Genomic DNA, 19,800 nt, shown 5'->3' with positions numbered 1-19,800 from the left:
CAAATGCACTCAAACATGGGTCCATTGCGTAGAGCTCGATTTTAGATGAATTTTGGTCTTGGTCTTGCATTTTTCTGAGTTCGTATGAATTAGTTATGAATTTCCAAAGTTTCAATCATTTCTGAAAATGGGAAAGACTGAATTAATCCTGGGCTGACACGTTTCACACTTGGACTGGTCCACGTGGCATGCTAACGCCAGCATGACGTCAGCATGATGTCATCATCTCGGTTCCGAGCTGACAGGTGGGGTCCTGCTGACGTCAGCTTGACGTCTGCAAGACGTCATCAATGTCATCAGTTCCGACAGGTGGGACCGGGGGGCTCTTGGGTCACTGACATGTGGGTCCGGTCAAAGTCAACGTCAAGTCAACGAGCGAGTCAACGGTCAATGGATCATAGTCACTGACAGGTGGGGCCAGAGCTGCTGACGTCACCGTGACATCATCATGACGTCACCTCGGCTGTGTTTGTTACTGACAGGTGGGACCTACGTGACGTCGTCATGATGTCGGCATGACGTCACCTACTGACAAGTGGGTCTAGAGTCTCTGTGTCGCTGACATGTGGGCCCGGTCAATCGGTCAACATTGACCGGTCAACGGTCAACACAGGCCGGGTCCAATCTGGGCTGGTTAGGCCTGAATACGGGCTGGGCTTTGGCCCACCACGTGGCATGCTGTGGCGCTGCCACGTCGTAGCCAAGGGCCTCCACTGGGCTTCGGTCCACAGATCGGCCCACACAGCGTGGCTCGTGGTGGACTTGTGTTCACGGTCCATGGACCGTAGGCTAGGTCCTCGGTGGACCGAGTCCATATCTCTTCCCTTTGGCATGATCTACGTGCACCGGGTGCATGTGTGTGTGGCGACGAGGGGAATTCCCCTGCTTCTTCCCCGGCGTGCTCCCACCGGTGGTGAGCTCACCGACGAGCCCCTTCTGTGGCGCGGGTGTGCAATTGAGGTGGGCAAAAGAGTCGCCAGGCCTCGGCGAGTGCTGTGGTGGGGTCAAGGTGGTGGCTAGGGCTTCCTAGGGCTCTGGCCATGGCGGTCCTCGCCGGCGAGGCATCTAGGGGCAGTTCCAGGGGTCCTGGTGCCCCGTTTTCCTTCAAACGATTAGCGGGGAGGCATGATGTAGTGTCGACGACGACCATACGACGCGGTGGAGTCCGCACGTGGTGGTGGTGCACGGTGGAGCTCCGCTCGAGGTCCGGTGTACGTGGCCAAGGCGCTGCGGCCGGCTAACAGCTTCTTGGTCTATGCAGCTATCATCCAGGCGTCACGGCGGTGCTCTACGGCTACTTCCTAGTCCTCTGTTCCGGTGGCGGCGTCTTCTTCACCCGAACTCCCTTCCTCTTCTTCACGGCTCTCTTTTTCCCTAGCCCTCGGTGTGCGGTGGTGCAGTGGTTTTGCCACCCGGCGACGGTGGGCTGAGGAATCCCTAGGGCGCTCTGGGCGTCGTTTTATAGCCCCAAGGTCCAAGCTTCACCAATGGCAGACGGGGCGGACGGCAGGCGATGCGCCGAGCGCATCAGACGATTCACGGGCGCGGGTTAGTTGGCGTAGGGGTTGCGTGGGCACGGCGCCAAGGGAACATGGCCAGGCGATTTGCGTGACCCTGGGCCCGCGCCTGCCGCTTCGGTCGGGGCTCGGTCGGGAGGAGGAGCTGGCGTGGGGAGGAAGAAGGCACTGTTGCCGGGGGTGGCTAACGTGTGGGGTCCGATTGGCAGCGGCAGCAGGCGAAGCAGAAGGACGCGCGGGCGTGAGCAGCGCGTTGGGCCGGCTTGCTGGGCCTGGTGCTGCCGCGCGCAGGCTGGGTTGGCTAGTGGGCCGAGCAGGCCGAGCCGGCTGCGAGGCTCTTCCTCTTTTCTTTTTTTGTTTTGTTTTTCTTCTTCTTTATTTGAATTCAATTTGATTTGGAGTTTGAATTCAAATCTGGTGTACCTCATCCATTGGATCATTATATGTGAGGCCCACAACACTCTTATATATCTTAGGGATTTTATTTAGCTATTTTGTGTAACAAAAATAGTTGTAGTTTTGTTATACAAAAATAGAAATAGTTTTCACTTTAAGCCTTTATTCTTTGGTTTGAATAATAATTACTTTAGGGTTTATTACTTTAAAGGAGTTGTTAAGCATTACGTAAAGCAAATGGAAATCCAAATCACAATTTGAGTTAACAATGTATGCAACATTTTATTTGTTAGGATTTAAATAAACATAATTAACAAATGACATGCCATGCTCATGAAATTGTCTAGTTTGGTTACATCTAATGCAACACCTAGGGTTGGCTCCTACAGATGTCACTTAACATTGCATGGGGTTAAAAACAAAAATTTTGTAGCTGTGATTTTTGGTGCGTGGATTTTTGGGTTGTTACAGATTGTTTATTTGACTCACTAGAACATGGCAATCTATTTGTACTAATAACATGCTGAGTAATAAAATAAGATGGATGGCCTAAACGAGGGTGCCACCTTGATGGTGACACTTTATTGATTCCAAAAACATGTCTCTTGGCATCAATGGATGTAGAAGGAAGGGGATAAAGACCACGTCTACATCTGCCTTGCAGAAGAGTTTTCTTCGTGTCCTGATCCTTGACAAAAAAGAAATCAGGGTGAAATTCCATAAAGGCGTGATTATCAGTAGTAAAACGATGAACTGAAACTAAATTTTTCTTAGCATTTGGAACATGAAGAATATTTTTCAAGTGAAGATTGCGATCGGGGATATGAAGAATAGATTGACCAACATGACTAATGTTCATACCTGCGCCACTAGCAGTATGAATCTGATTGCCTCCGGTATACCTATCATGGGTGGTTAGTTTCTCTAACTCGCCCGTGATGTGATCTGTAGCTCCTGTATCCGCATACCAATTGGTATCCACAGTATATGATGACGTAGCAGCATTAACAAGCCTCTGATCAGGTACATAAGTTTCATCGTAACGGTGCCAACAATCAGCAGCAGTATGACCTTCCTTGAAGCAGACCTGGCACATGGTCTTATCACCGTTACTGTTGACGAAATTGTTGGCAGGCCGATTCTTGTTGTTGTTGCCTGGGAAGCCTCCACGTCCACGGCCACCATTGCCACGTCCACGGTTGGCACCTCTTCCACGAGCACCAGTACCACGGACAGCACCACGGCCAGCACCGCAGCCACGGCGCGCGTCCGTGTTAACAGAAGAGGGCGACCCCCCATGCCAGAGATCAACACGCTGCTCAAAATTTGTCAACTGCGTGTACAATTCGTTGACCGTGATCGGTTCAACACGAGCAAGGACTGCAGAGATAACTGGATTATATTCCAGATCAAGGCCTGTGATGATATAACTCACGAGCTCCTCATCATCAATAGGCTTGCCGGCGGTGGCCATCTCATCGGCGAGCGTCTTCATCTTGCCGACATATTCGGCAATCGTCATGTTGCCTTTTTGAGTCGTCGTCAGCGCGATCCGAGTGTTGACAATCCGTGCACGCGTCTGGGAGGCATACATGTCCTCCAACGCCTTCCACAATTGTGCAACATAAGTGCACGTCGCGACCTGTGTCAACACTTCACGAGAAAGCGAAGACACGAGGTAGCTGAAGACCTGCTGGTCTTGTGTTAGCCACTGCACGTATGCAGGGTTCGGCACCTTCTTCTTCTCTTTGTCATCATCGATCTCGACGGCCGGAGCTTGGACCGTGCCGTCAACGTACCCGATCAATTGGGCACCACGAAGCGCAGGAAGGACCTGAAGCTTCCACAACGGATAGTTCGTCTTGGTGAGCCGTTCAGTTACGGGATGACCGATGGCGTTCGTGGCGATGAGACTGTTGGATGAACTCGCCATGAGAATTGGTGTAGATGGGATCGTTATCTCACAACTCTCTTTTCTCTCTTTTTTTTAGAGAAGATGCTCTGGTACCATGTGAGAATTCCAGGTATTGAAGCGTCGCACCTTTGCCGTGCCCGCCTGCATGTTAATATAGGCTAGGAAAACACCCCTGACGTGGTTTACAAGATGTTGCCGAGATTGCTTGCCGGTAATAGAAAAGTCTAGATCCTATTTACAAGGAAATTATCCTCCTAAAAGTATAACAATATATTCTACAGCCTTATATATCCTAAACCAGTGCAAGTCAATCTCGTCACAGTGATTACAATATATTTAAGTATCTTAACACTCCGACCTCGTCGTCTGCACGATGGCAAGGCCAAACAACTTGGGTGTGGGAGCTTCCTGAATTTGCGCTGGGTTTCCTATGATCACAGGGGTCGGTCTCACTGCAAAAGCCATGGACAGCGCTTGGCAGTTGTCTCTTTGATGTTGTGATACCCTTCAAAACAGGCATTTCTTGGACCAGGGTGTCACTTTGCACCCATGTGATGTACAAAACCTTTTCTTACCCTGGGGCACTTGTTTTCCCCGTACCCATCCTGCGCTTGAACACTCCCCACAGATAGTGTTTCCCTTGGAACGCTACAAAAGACAGGGTTTTTGGTAAGTAAACTGAAAATATTGGCCATAGAACAAAGTAAAGCTGTCTGAACTCTTAAACTACAAGAACTCAACAGCAAGAAAGTAAATAAGTTTTTAAGTGCACTAATGGACAGTAGAAGCAATATAATGCAAAATTGCACCGAGGCACATTGTCATCAAAGTTCATGGTTGCAAATTTAAAACAGGAGCACTGCCATATTGTATCCATGATATTTGTAAACATTGTAAAATCGGCAATATGGTACTTACTTTGACATTGCTCTGGTAGAAAAACAGAAGGGAAGATCAGCAGCTTGGCAAAGCCAACGACATATGATCAGTGAGATAATGCACTAGTTGATCCAGTTCCCTACAAAAGCAACCAGTACATTTTAAACCATGTACCTGAAAATACAAAACAAGCAATTGTCCATACGGTAGGACGGTAGGTCACGCACCTCATATTATCTGAGAAGGAATACAAGCCAATGCATTCAGCAGTTGGTTCTGATGCCTTCCACCTCCCTGGCCAGGCTTTCAACTTCGAATGCTTTGTTACTTTCATTAGTGCTGGTAATGATAGTGATAATTCCTGCACCTCCTTGCATGCTTGATTTGACAGGTGTGCAGCCAATGAAATATACTCCTGGCCAATCTTCATGATTCCACTATCAGCATAAAACGTGAGAAACATTAGCACTGCAGAGAGAAAAATATTGAAATGCTTTAGAATGGGATTAAAGGCATCTAACATACGTCCAGAAAGGCCTATCAATGGGTCGCATGCAAATAAAGCTTTGCTGATCTGATGCTAACCGTGCAGCATCATTCTGTGTGCATGGAACACTAGCATTCCCTAGAGGTGCTTTTTTATCTTTGTTGGCCCTTCTCTGCTTCCTTGCCTTCATATGATCAATGGCGTGTTGATTATTTGAGTTCCCTGGAGACGTCGCTTCCTCAGAATTTTCTGCGGATCTTTGCTGCTTCATCACACTACTTTTCACATGTCTCCTGCGCATCCTCACTTCCATCTGCATGGCCTCGGCATCTTCATCATATGATAAAATAGGCCGTTTTCTTTTCTTGGCCATGACATTTTCAAAAGTTCTTACAGATTTAGAACATCTTGGTTCTGCATCATTGGCATCATTTACTTCTTTAGTCTTTGGAGATAAATCCAAGGAAGCACTTGAGCAAGTACGATCACTTTGCTTTGATGGCCTACAACTTCTCATATGTGCAGGATCTGTATTTCTGTCCTTCATAACGAGCTTGGTTTTCTGATGTTTAGTATGACATGGAATGTCTCTTTGGCCCTTTATATTGCTTTCTGAAGCTACTTTTTGTTGCCTTCCGTGGAATAACATTCTTGGAAGGCAATGACATCTTCCATTTGTGATGTTTGCCTACAAGCCACATTTTTGGCAGTTGAAACCAAAGTCTTGGGTACATCATTTTGGAGATTCTTCGCTTCAGCACTGGCTTGGGATAGCAACTTCTGTTAAAATCATGAGAAAATTTTGTATTTGGCCCTAAAAATAATGCTCCTTTCTTATTCGACATCGAAACTGAAAATCTTTCCTATATGTCCTGAACTCGAGTTTTTCTTTCCTATTTGACACTTCCATCAGTTTGGGTTGTTAACGGTGTCAAGTCCTATGTGAAAAGTCCGTTTTACCCCTAGAGTTTTTTACTAGTCCTGGCATTCCATGGTTAATATTGCTATCTTTTATGAATGTTTTTATCTTAAACTGCAATGTTTCAGTTTTTGCTTGTGTTAAATAAATAAAGGATCAAACATCATCTTATATAATTACGTATAATTATATTCAGTTTAAAATTAATTATTTAGATACATGAATAACAACAATAAAATAGGTCTCCAACAACATCCAATTTGAAAATAACATGCAACAGAACAATAGCACATTTATTTTAGAAAACTCACATGTTCAAGATAAATGCAACATTTAGCATCCATGATCACAATAATAGTCGAGATACATTCAGGTTCACATGCACAGAAACATTTTCACATGATTGCATCCATTACAGACATCTAACACAATACACATTTAGGAAATTTTCTCATACAAGAATCACAAAATCAGCCTTCTTTTGCTTCTTGTGCTCAGTGCCGGACTACTAGGCTGAAGTCTTTTGCTCCTCGTGCCCATTGCAGGGCTATCAAGTTGCGACAAAAGATTCTTTGCAGCATTTTTATCTACTTCTTTCTTCCTCCTTTTGCCTTTTAACTTGACAACAACAGCTTGTGGTTTATCTTTGGATGAGGGAAGCTCAATTGAAAGTGGTTCAGGTTGATTTGAACCACTTCTGGACCTATACATGTTCATGTGTATGAAAACATTACTTGAGATATATTTGATATACATTTCGGTAATAAAGAACTTATAAATATATTGGATATACATTTCATATAGAAGGGGCTGGAAAATGCAAGCATATAAAGTTGACCATGGGAATTTACTGTTAGATAGAACTGCTTGCAAAATCAACAAACTAACCATGCAAAATAAATTCAAATTTAGTATAGGCTACCTTTTTTATGCTCCAGAGTTAGAGGAACCCTGCTTTCTCTTTTTCCTACTTGTAATCTCCGAGCTTATACTACAAAAAAGAAGAGAGTTTGGTACTTAGAAGTCACCATTAGCTTTCTATTAGTAGAATATTTATTCAAGTTTTTATTAATTACCTTCCTATTGGTCTAGAATTAGAGGCAGCACCCTTTCTCTTCTTACTAGCTGTGGGTTTAGGTTCCAAGTTTTGACTACAGTAATATTGAAAGTACTAGGATGAGACACCATGAATTGGAATCTAAATACAGAAAGTGGAAATTGAGCTAACCTTGGTGGAAAAGTCATAGAACGTGTTGGTGCTTCATCCTCCATTGGCACAATAGAACTCTCTGTTGATTTGGTAACCTTCTTCCTCTTTTTCGGTGTTCCTCTACATAAGCAAATAGATAGTAAAGAATATGATCTAATTAAAAAAACATGCATAGAAGATGAAATGTATCTAAGAGTTTTCATTGCTTCAATATCTTCTTTGCTGCCCTTCCTGCAGTTGTGCCAGTGATGCCCATATTCCTTACAGATAGGACATTGGTGCTACCCTTTTTTACCCTTCTTGTCACTACAGCCTTTGTGTCTCTCGGTTTTATGCCTACCAGCTACAGACATTAGTAGTGGTCCATACATGAAGAAGCCATGGGTAGATTTAGGCCACTGTGTCTTGTCAGGAATAGCAGGGATTAATGCACTATAGGCTCCTCTAAATTTCTCAATGGAGTAGTAGAAGTCAACATATTTGTCAATAGGTGCATTAGGTAGTGCTATAATGAATGCAAGGGCATGTTTGCAAGGAATGCCAGAGACTTGCCATTGTCTGCAAGAACATGTTCGATCAACCAAGTTCACCACAAACCTAAAGCTGCTGCCACCAAATAAGGTAATTTCAGCCACCTCTTCTGAGCATTCTGATACATCCAAGTTCAATTCTCTACTCTGTTCATTTAGCTTCTTAATTATGTGGGGAAGAATGAAGCCATCTAATTTCTTTCCAATTTTTCTCCTTTGGTTCCACTTGATCATAATTAATTGTCTGATCTTATCCATCAAATCATCCAAATTCATGGACTTGCACTGCTTAATCCAATTGTTGAAGCTCTCCGCCAAGTTGTTGGTCACATAGTCCACTTTGCAAATTGTTTTGAATTGACTTCTAGTCCACAACTTCTTGTGACGTCTTAGGTGATCAGTTGCCGCAGGCTTTGCTTTCTCCATCTCAGCCCAATGCTTCTTAAACAAGTATGGGTTCCATGAGTAAGCTGCTGCCCAGAGGTGATCATCAAACACCTTCCCACGGTACCTCTTTTTGAAATTAGTCACCAAGTGAAACATGCACTCTCTATGCTCTACCTGTGGAAATACTTCAGCAACAGCTCCCATGATTGCCTGGCCTGCATCAGTGCTTATTGCCAAACCCGGAGGTGACCCAATAGCCTCTCTAAGCCTACTCATGAACCAGATCCAATTGTCATTAGTTTCGGAATCAAAAACTCCAACACAAACAGGATACAACCAACTATGTCCATCAACTGCACAAGCACTAGCCAATTGCCCCTTGAACTTGCCTGTCAGGAAGGTGCTATCTATTGCCAAGTAAGGTCTACAACCATTAAGGAACCCATCTATGCAAGGTTCCATGGCCGCGCGGGAAGGCTGCTTGGCCGCGCGCGTCGCCTACTTGGCCGCACGGACGTCCGTCGTGGTCGCGCCGACCTCCGCCATCACCGCGCGGGCCGCCTGCTTTGCCGCGCGGACCTCCGTCGTGGCCGCGCCAATCTCCGCCGTGGCCGCGCGCGGTGCCTCCGTGGCCGCGACGCCATCAGCTGAAGCCGCGCCACCCTCCCCAGAAGCCGCGTCGCCCTCCGCCTCCATGGCTGTGCCGCCCTCAATCTAGGGTTAGGGGAGGGAAACGGCATGTACGACCATGACTCGAGACGAGTCGACCAAGTTACGAACTGCCGCGGCGGACTTCATTTTCTTTTCTTTAGTGATAGGGCATTATGGCCTTTTTGCGTTGCCTCAGTTGGACAACTGACGATGTTTCCTCACAGATCTGACGGAAGTGTCAAGTAGCTAACAAAAACTCAAGTTAGGGACATATAAGAAAGATTTTTAGTTTCGGTGTCAAATAAGAAAGAAGCATTATTTTTAGGGCTAAATACAAAATTTTCTCTAAAATCATTGCGACTGCGATGAACTTCATCTGACCTATTTGCTTCATCTGAGTTGTCTGCGTTAGAAACCAAGCATTCTTTTGGTGTCGAGGGATTTAATGCCTGGACATTATGCAGCGCAGGGGTCAAAGTTCCCATGCCTAACAAGCATTCTGTCATTTCAGCACTGTGTTTTTCAACAGCTGAGTCTCCTCCATTTGACGAACTTGATGGCTCTGCTGAGGGATTTGATCCCTGGACATTATCCAGTCCAGGGGTGACAGTGTCCATGCCTGACAAGCATTCTGTTTTTTCAGTATTGTCTTTCTCAACAGATGTGCCTCCTCCATTTGGGGAACGTGATGGCTCTACAGTATTTGACATTAACCTTGAGACCATCCACTCCTTAGAAGGATCCAAGACATCCATGTTCCCAACATCTAGATCAGATCCTTGCATTGGCTGTGAGTAGTTTGATGGAGGCTTCGATCTTATGATACTATTTGGCACATCATCCCATGGTCTAACCACCTCCAACGGATCAGGTTGCTCCCAACTTTCTGATGTAGGACTAGAACCATCTACTTGCTCCTCACTTGAGGATATAGGACTAGTTTTATCAGTAAATTTGGGATGGGTTTGCTCAACATATTCAACTGAAGCAAATAAGCCAGTCTCTGCTCCTTGTTCTTCAAGTTTTAACCTTGAGTCCAACCACTCCTTAGAAGGATCCAAGACATCCATATTTCCAACATATAGATCTGATCCTTGTATTGACTGTGAGTAGTTTGAAGGAGGCTTTGATCTTAGGATGCTATTTGGCACATCATGCCATGGTCGGAGTATAACCACCTTCAAAGGAACAGGTTGCTCCCAACTTTCTGATGCAGGACTAGAACCGTCTACTTGCTCCTCAGTTGACCATATAGGACTAGTTTCAGCAGTTAAAATGGGATGGGTTTGCTCAACATCTTCAACTGAAGCAAATAAGCCAGCCTCCACTCCTTGTTCTTCGATTTCTAATGCAGGGCCCACAGGTGAATGGCTTGTACCATCAGGATTAACCATCTCCGAAGGATGAGGTTGTTCCGCATTTTCCAATACACCATCTTCTTGCTCCATATTTGGTAGTGTAGGACAAGAACTACCCGTAACAAATGGATAGGATCTCTCAACATCATTGATTAAAGTAAGTCAGTCAGATTTTGTTCCTTGGGTGAACCCTTCAACACAATTCAGTGAAAAAGAGCAGCTATCTTTTTCCATTGAGAGGTCCAGACACTTCATTGTGTTCATAGTAGGTCCAACAGCACCCCCCGTCTTTTGTATTTCTACAGTAAGGTCAGAAGCTGAATGACTTGAACCATCAGCACTTTTCTGGTTGATAAATTAAGTGGTCATTTTTACTTTCCTCTTCCTCTAAAATATCATTGCGCTCTAACTTTTTCACGACAAACTTTCCAGAAGAATTGAATGTATCTGCACTCAGAAAATGTTTAGTGGAGGCATCAGAACTATCTCTTCTTGCTTTCTGCGATCTACGTCTACAACACCCCCATGTACTATACCTTCTTGCCTTGTACGACCTATGTCTACGACACCCCCACGACAAAGGTTCCTTTTTCACCTCTACTCTATTCACATTTGGTTCATTAATTATAGAACCCAATTGAATAGAGTAGTGGTCATCACAGCTAGAGTCACCGGGAACATGGAACCATGTAACGCTCCTCGTTTCGAGAACGTCATTCATGTTCTGGGGACGCGAGAACATTCTCACCCCTGCCTTGTTAAAACCTTTCTCAAATAGCATATTGTGTTCCTCGATCACATTCCTTGACCCCATCCACCGAGGAACTTTGTGACTATGATCACAATTCCACTCTAATGATTTCGGGGCTTCATTATGTTTTGGGGGGCAATCATCACACAACCATTCAAACGATGAGGCATCATAAATTACCGGATCCAAACAATATCTACAAAAACCACAAACAATGCTAGTTAGGGATAGATCTTCTATGGCTCAAGGTCATAGAAGTATACATTTAATATGAGGAATAATTAAACTACAATTAACCCTACGAACTTGATTGTTTAAGGAAAATTTTTGGTAGGGTGAGTGTTTAGGTGGCAAAGGCTCTTTAGAAGTCCCTTCTTTGCTTTCATGGCATAAAAAGTTCAATGGGCATGGTCAAGGCCAAGACAACATGTTCAAAACAATGGAAACGTGTTGGAGACATCAAGATCAAGAGCAATCTAGTGTTAGGGGCTGCTGGCCTCAACCCCTCCCCTACTCTCACCCACGATCCCAAGGAAGGTCAACACCGTATGTTGAAGAAACAGATGACGCAGCAGTGAAGGTCCTTGACACTAGAGGCAGATCTAGTGCATTATGCGTAGCCATCCTTTAGGGACCCCTGCCTGATCAACACCACATGTTGAAAATAATGACGGCACGTCAAGATCACATGAAACTATTGTGGCTAGGGTGCCTTAGTGACCAAAGGGAGGTTACCTTTGTGATGGATAGGGTGGTAGGATGCCACTAGTCGTGGGGTGGTGCACCGCGGCAAGTGGTAGGGAGTCATGACATCCCACTCTTCATGGTTCATCAGAAAGGGTTCAAATTGGTAATATCACAACCTACATTTTGGAGCGGCTTTGTGGCCCAAGTGTTCGTGTGCTTTGGGGTTGCGCCTACCTTAATAATTAGGTAGATCTGAATCCTATAAGCCTTTAAGTTCCTAACATAGCACCTAGGTAAACTGGTGCAAATCAAGGATGAAAATAAGAAAGGCGAAAGGGTCTCTAGTGGAGTTGGTTAGGTGGCTTGGGTAGCACTCCTCAGGTCCTACGTTCGACTCCCGTGGGAGCGAATTTTCAGGTTGGGGTTAAAAAGATCCCCTCGTCTGTCCCACGCCAAAGCACAGGTCTATGGTCCGACCCTGGTCATGGTCGTTCTCACATGGGCTACGGTGCCGCTGTGTATGGGTAGCAATGTTTTCTGATCGTCCGATTAATCGCGATTAATCGTCCTTATCGGTACTTAGCACTTGATTAGGCCCTCCGATTCGATCAGAGCGATCAGAAACCTGATCGTCCGATTAATCATCGATTAATCGCGATTAATCGTCCGATTAGGTCTCTTTGCCGATCAGCACTAAATAGGTAGATGGGTACTTCAGTTTACTAGGCTATATTTATTTGGGCCAGCCGGCCAGGCCCATTAGGGTTTCTCTTATATACCTCACCCCACTCTTTCTCTCCTCAGTCCTCACTCCCGTGTGTGTGCAGCTCAGCAGCTGAGCTCCATCTCTTCCCTGCTGCCTGCGTGCATCTCACTCCCTCCTCCCTCCCTTCCAGTTCCAATCCAAGCATCTCATCCGTGGATCTTCCCTACTGCTTGTTGCTTCCTCCTCCCTTCTGCTGTAGGGTCGCCTATTCTCTTCCCCACCTGCAGGCTGCATGTCCAGGGAGCACGAAGATGAGCTCCTCCTCTGAAGGTGAGTCATTAAATCGGCTTTGTTCTGTCATTTCTGTCATCTCCTTTACTCTGCACTATGCTCAAATCTTGACGCTTTGTTTCTTTGGCTCTTTGCTGAACTTGCGTAGATGAAAATTGAAGGCGGCAGCTTGCAGTGGAAGTCATCATGCCTGGGCCTAATCCTGAAGGAGGTGCTGGTGCAAGCTCATCAGTTGCATCAGGTGGTGCTGGTTCAGCATCCTCAACTGCTCCAGATGTTTCAGCCCTTGTAGAAAAGGCTATAGCAGCACTGCCTCCAGAACTTGCTCAGCAGGCTAAAGATCCCAAGAGGAAGGCTCGATCTCAAGACCTATGATGGAAGTATGGGTGGTGGCCAGATCCTACGAAGAAGGAATTTATTCAGTGCATTTTCTGTAAGAAGGTAGTGCCTGCAGGAATCGGTCGGTTCAAGATGCACCTTGCTGGGGGTTATGGGGATGCAGTGAAGTGCCCAAAACCACCTCCAATAGTCTAGCGAGAGATGACTGTTTACTTGAAGAAGAATACAAGGACTGCAATTGTGGCACTTCCTGGAGATGGTGAATAAGAACAAGAAGCAAATGAAGAGGATGAAGTTACTGAAGTTGAACCAGCGAAAGTACCAAGTTCTGTGACAAGACTCAAGCGAGAACAATCAGAAGCAAAGAAGAAAATAGCTCAAGCTGCCATTACTTCCTTTGTGGTTGCGGGTCATACTAAAGCAGCAACTCAAAAGAACACCAACACCAAGTCAGTTAGTGCCATGCTTCGCAGGACACCAGAAGAAGTAGTTGCAGAAAGGCATAAATCCAAGACTTCTCAGCCCACTATAGAGCAGTGCACAAAGAAAGATAAAGAGGCTAAACAAATTGTTGATGATCATGTTGCTGATTTCTTCTATGAAAATGGTATACTATTCAATGTCATTAATTCGAGAAGTTGGGAGATAATGCTTGAGTCCATTGGGCAGTATGGACCTGGGTACCGCTCACCAACCATGCATGACATTAGGGAACCATTACTTGAAAGGGCTATCAAAAGGACAGCGGAACTAAGAAAGAAGCATGAGGAGAGTTGGAAAGAATATGGCTACACTCTCATGTCCGATGGTTGGACGGATACAAACCACCGCCATATAATCAATTTTCTTGCCAACAGTCCAGCAGGGACCTTCTTCCTAGGTTTAGTGGATCCTTCAAGTGAGATAGCAAATGCACAAATGCTAGCTGATTTGTTGGAGCAGCAAGTTGACAAGATTGGGAAGGAATATGTGGTGCATGTTGTCACAGACAATGGGGCCAACTTTAAGGCAGCGGGAATGATTCTAATGGAGAGGATCCCACATTTGTTTTGGACACCTTGTGCTGCCCATTGTCTGAATTTGTTGCTGCAAGACATTGGTGAGATAAAGGAATTCAACACTGCCAACAATTGGGGCAAGAAAGTGTGTAGATTTCTATACAAGCATGGAAGGATACTTGATCTAATGAGACAGAAGATAGGTGGAGATCTTGTGAGACCAGCTGTGACTCGATTTGCTACTTCTTACCTAACATTGGCAAGTATGCACAAGCACAAGAATGGCTTGAGAGCTTTAGTTGTTAGTGAAGAATGGCAGGCTAATAGTCTGTCTAACACTAGTGAAGGCAAACAAGTTGAGGATATTGTCCTTTCCATGCCTTTTTGGAAGAGTGGAGTGTTGCTTGAGAGCTTCACAGCCCCTTCTCGTCGCTCTAAGGATTGCAGATGGGGATGAGACACCAGCAGCTCCTGAGATCATGGCAGCCATGGATCATGCAAAGACCACCATCAAAGATTCTTTAAAAGCTAAAACCGACTTGCTTAAAGAAGTAATGAAGCGCTATGATAATAGGTGGGAAAACCAAATGCAGCAGAAGTTGTATGGGGCAGCCCTATTCTTGAATCCAGGCAAGTTTTTTGCCTTAAGGGAGAAAGACAAGAGAAAAGCTGCAAGGCTAAGGATCATGTTCAATGAAATTTTATACAAAATGGTGGCGGATGACAGTGAACAATCCAAGATTTTTTGTCAAGCTGATGATTATGAACAGTCTAAAGGTGAAGGCTTCTCAATGCCATTAGCAATAAGGGACAGAGACAAAAAGAACCCTAGTAAGTTTTGGATATTTTAAAACCTTCAATCCTTCTCAATATTTGTTTTGTTATGACCTGATTATTAGGTAATTGTGTTTCAGTTCGCTGGTGGAATTCCTATGGTGGCTACTCATTTGAGCTCCAAAGTCTAGCAAAGAAAATTATTAGTCTTTGCTGCTCTGCATCAGGTTGTGAGCGTAATTGGAGTGTTTTTTCCCATGTAAGTACCACTGCTAGTTCGAAGTAAAATCAATTATGTATTTACGATATTGCTTGCAAACCAATGTGTTGTTCATTATTTTTTATGCAGTTCCACACCAAAAAGAGGAACAGATTAGAGCACAAGAGGTTAAATAAATTGGTCTATGTCAGTTACAACAAAAAGATGTCAAACATGTTTCAAAAAATCAGAGAGCTTGGTTGCAAAGGACAAAAGAGCAACCCTCTCACGCTAGATGAATTTCAGTGGGATAATGAATGGGTGGATGAGAATTGTGAGGAATCGACTTGGGCTGCTGTTGATGAAGCTATTGGTGCATCTGAGAATCTACAGGGCCGCAACTTGCCTAGGGCTGCTGCTGCTCGTGCAACAGCCTCTGTCAGCCAGATGTATACCAGGAAGCGTCAAGGACTGCTGCAGCTGCAGCTACTGCTCTAGATAGCATTGATGATGAAGATGATGACCATGAAGCACAAGTTCAGCCAGATGCATCTAATGCTGAAGTAGGAATGGAGGTGGATGGAGACTCGGGTGGAGATGGAGGAGGAGGCTTCAATTTGGATGATGATTTGCTTATTTAGATTTAGATGGCTGCTGAATGCTGATTGAATGGCAGCTAGTGTTATCTTAAAAACTCTGAATGTTGTTTGCAGTGTTTAATTATTTAGTTTGTAGTATGTACTCAGTACTCATACTATATTAAGTAAGCTGTGGACTATGCTAGTTTTCTTAATTCGATCTGGATTGAGTATGTGCTGCTGTAATGCTGTCAGTCTGTCACACTATTCTTTTGCATCTACTTACTCAAGTTATCTATTATTCCTGTAGAAAATCAGCAAACATATGGAGGCTGAGACAAGAATATGGAGTCAGATCTCATAGGTAAGTAACCAACTAGCTAGAAATATGCTCGATGTCTACTATATAAATATATAGTATATGGTATATTATATATATACCATACATATATGATATATACTTATATAGTCCTGCTATATGCTGGACGATTATATGGACGATTAGACCGATCAGAGGTCGATTAATCGTCCTGATCGTCCTAATTGGTACCAGACCGATTAGGAACGATAAGCCAATCAGAAAACATTGATGGGTAGAGCAGGGGGTTCGAGGTATTTCTCGTCCTACGTGAAAAGGTCTTCTTCTTAATGTAATGTCGTGAATTGTCAACCCCGCATGTTGAGTTTTTGTTTTTAAGTGTAAGAAAGACGTTATGGTTGTGACATTGTGGGGGTTAGGATGTAAAATGGTTTTTGGTATAGGGTGCTACACAAATAGATTGGAGTTGGGATTTTACTACTTACTAAAAGGTGTTGTTTCACAAAGCTCCAAGTTCGAGGTCCATGCAAAATTTAGAATCTATGATAAATTGAAGTGCTTTAGACCTATGTGTTTAATCTAAAAGAGAGAATGAATGGCTCAACTCAATACTAAGTCAGCCTGCAGCTCCGGTTCCAAGAATTTCTATAGTTAGGAATAAGTAACTACAAAAGGTATTGGAGCTAGAGCTTCGCCAAACAAGCCCTAATTACAATGAGACTTTACTGCATGGCTCTTAAGAAAGTGGAATGTAAAAAAAAGAATAAAATGCACCATGAGTCCTTAAAACTTTTTATGGATTCTCAATTAGGTCCTCGAACTAAAAAAGTGACCATCTAGGTCCTCAATCTACTGTAGATTCCCACGTGAGTCCTCCAATTAAAGAAGTGACCATTTAGGTCCTCCAACTAATGATGCGCCCAAGTAGAGGTCCAAATCCCACCACATCACCTTCGTATGCCTACGTGGTTGTGCCAGCCACAGTCACACGGATCGGCGTTCCATGCCCCGGGAACGGTATTCCGAATCATGGTTCTAGGACAATGCGACACGACGATGGGTCAATGCCTCGGATGTGAGTCAGGACGATGTCCCAGAGCACACCGGATCATCGAGATATATGCCATACGCACCCGGGAACTTAAAATTATTGATCCACGTCCCGCATACCAATTCCACTTGCAAAAGAACCCTCCATCCCCCTCTGCTCCCTATCCACTCCCTCCTCTGCCTTTCGTTGGTCCCACGCATGTCGGCCTCGTGGCTACGCCCGCATGCTCGCCTATGCTCCAGAGGCACACTCAGTGGCCATGGAACAAACAAAGAGAGGTGGACTACAAGAGAGGCGAGGACCGCAAGGGGAGAGAGATGGAGGGGGAGGGATGTTTTTTTGCAACTTTAACCGGCACGACCACATAGGCAGTTGACGGTGGCGTGGCAGTTTTTGGATCTTTAGTCGAGCGCAACATTAGATTGAGGACTTAGATGATCACTTTTTTTTTTAGTTCGTGGACCCAAGTGAGAATTAGCAGCAGATTAAGAACCTAGATGGTCACTTTTTAGGTTTAAGGACCCAAGGTGCATTTTACTCTTAAAAAACATTTGGCGCTTTTGAACACCATAATGCCAAATAAACAAGCAGTCTGAGTATGTAAAGATAAGAGTATGTAAAGACAATCTTATGGATGTGATTAACAAGGATAGAATTGATGCAAATAATTCTCTATAAAATGTTAATAAATCATGCATCCAAGCAATTCCAAACTTCATTATGACAAGATAATAAAAAATCATGCATTTATTTTGTTCTTTTACAACAACAACAACAACAACAAAGCCTTTGTTTTGTTCTTTTACTTAGGAATTTTAATTTGAAAATAAAAGACATGAAGACTTTGAAGTTCAAGTAGAAAGAGAAGTTACAGGTGCCTCGCAGCGTTCTTGCAATTGCTACATTGTACTAAAAGCTGTCTGTAGCCAACAACACCACACACTTCACATACGACATCCTACATAAAAATGCAAACATGCAAATTTGGTTAGTTTACAAAATCTCCCAACTAAAAATAACAAGCCTTCAGGGCCTAAGGACACGCATTTCAATGTTATGCTTGCATTCTGGCAAGGTGTTTGCCAGCAGGACTTCTCACGTTTCTACCAATATAAAACTGTAGTTGATACACAAAATCTAGAGACAATTCCCTGTGTGCCATTAAAAAAGATCGTAATGCCCTGTGTGCCCCTAAAAAAATTCAGCGATCTTCAGCCCCACTGCTCCAACTTTTTCGTGCCCCCCATGCCACTTCCGTCAGTTTGGGCTCTAACGCCGTCAAACCGCAGGTGTGAAAAGACGAAAATGCCCTTAAGTGTAAATATGTCATTAATTTTTTTGAGCATCTTAACGACTTTAAATGAAAAAACTCAAAACTAGAAAGTTGTAGATCTCGTCAATATCTATAATTTTCATATAAAAATTATTTTCATTTAATTTCGCAAAAAAAAAAAATTGCGAAATTAAATAAAAATAATTTTTATATGAAAATTATAAATATTGACGAGATCTACAACTTTCTAGTTTTGAGTTTTTTCATTTGAAGTCGTTAAGATGCTCAAAAAAATTAATGACATATTTACACTTAAGGGCATTTTCGTCTTTTCACACCTGCGGTTTGACGGCGTTAGAGCCCAAACTGACGGAAGTGGCATGGAGGGCACGAAAAAGTTAGAGCAGTGACGCTGAAGACCGCTGAACTTTTTCAGGGGCACACAGAGTATTGCGATCTTTTTTAATGGCACACAGAGAATTCCCCCCAAAATCTAACACAACAAAAAAAATCTCAATAGTGTTTCACATATCTGTATTGTATATTTATTTATCCAAGGCTCCAGGCGCCCACCTAATGCTTCAGAGTGTAGGAAATTGCCACGGTCTCCTCGAGCCGATCTCCTTGCCCATTGATAATGGAAAGGCTTAGGAGACATGGCAGTAATAGCAGTTCCTAGCTCAGTCACAACTATGAGGTCCCATTTGGAAATCAATATTGAATCTTGCAACGAAACTATGGTTCCAGTCCACAGACCACTGGAGCGTGTTTCTGGATGACAAGGTATTTGACTATTTTTCTGCAAAACCAGGAGCTGAGGACTCCTCTCCATCATGCCCCGCACCGGATTCTATCTAAATCTGAAGGCTTCCCTCGAGCAGGAGCTCGCCGTCCCCGTCTCCCCATCTCAAAATAGTGCCAGGCTACCAGCCCATGCCCAAATGCATGCATTCTGCACAAGAACAGGATAGGTCTAACATAACGCGACTCCATCCGATTCGATTCCCCTTCCCTGCTGAACAGACATACAATTTGCGTCCTACTAGAAGCCGAGCAAATGTAATCCGCATAATCTCGAACACCTTGCCCTCAGAGTTGGTCGGCTCAACCCACGATTTTAACACTCTCTTCCGAAGAAATCAGCCAACCAAATAACGAAGAGAAATAAACGCGCCACACGAATGAAAAGGGTGGGGACTGGAGCGCCAGTGAGGACCCGTACCATCTCGCAGAGTCGCGGTGCCGTGAGAAGCTCCTCCTCCTCGCCGCTGTCGTCGCCGATGCCGAGATCCGCGCTCCAGAGGGTCTCAACAACAACAAGGCCAGAACGGATGCGGCGCGCGCTGCAGAAACCATGCGCCTTTCACCCCCATGGCTTCAGCCTCCAGATTGCAAGTGAGCGCCGCCGCCGCTGCGAGCGAGAGCGAGTGAGCCTCGGCTCTGGGAGAGGGGAAACAGAAGGCGAAAGTAACGGTTTCTCGTCGGGTCCGCTGAGCTCGGCAGCAACTTTTTCTCGAAGGGATTGAAGTCGGCAGCTTCGGCGCGACACGTTGGCACCACGCGTGGCGTTGCGATGAGTAACGGT

The 19,800-nt window shown here is 44.6% G+C and overlaps 1 non-coding gene and 1 pseudogene across 1 annotated transcript; both read right to left on the bottom strand.

The window, feature by feature from the left end:
- Window positions 1-3,230: 3,230 nt before the first annotated feature.
- Window positions 3,231-3,369, bottom strand: LOC136484575 (small nucleolar RNA Z247). Its single transcript, XR_010766086.1, has one exon. It is a non-coding gene; the product is annotated as a small nucleolar RNA Z247 (small nucleolar RNA).
- Window positions 3,370-4,399: 1,030 nt separating this feature from the next.
- On the bottom strand, window positions 4,400-19,687 carry LOC136479965 (uncharacterized; annotated as a pseudogene).
- Between the last annotated feature and the right edge of the window lie 113 nt (window positions 19,688-19,800).

Source organism: Miscanthus floridulus, chromosome 9, assembly GCF_019320115.1.
Source record: "Miscanthus floridulus cultivar M001 chromosome 9, ASM1932011v1, whole genome shotgun sequence".
NCBI classification, from domain to species: domain Eukaryota; kingdom Viridiplantae; phylum Streptophyta; class Magnoliopsida; order Poales; family Poaceae; genus Miscanthus; species Miscanthus floridulus.
The sequence above is the reverse complement of the archived record's forward strand: the minus strand, read 5'-3'. Positions and strand labels throughout refer to the sequence as shown.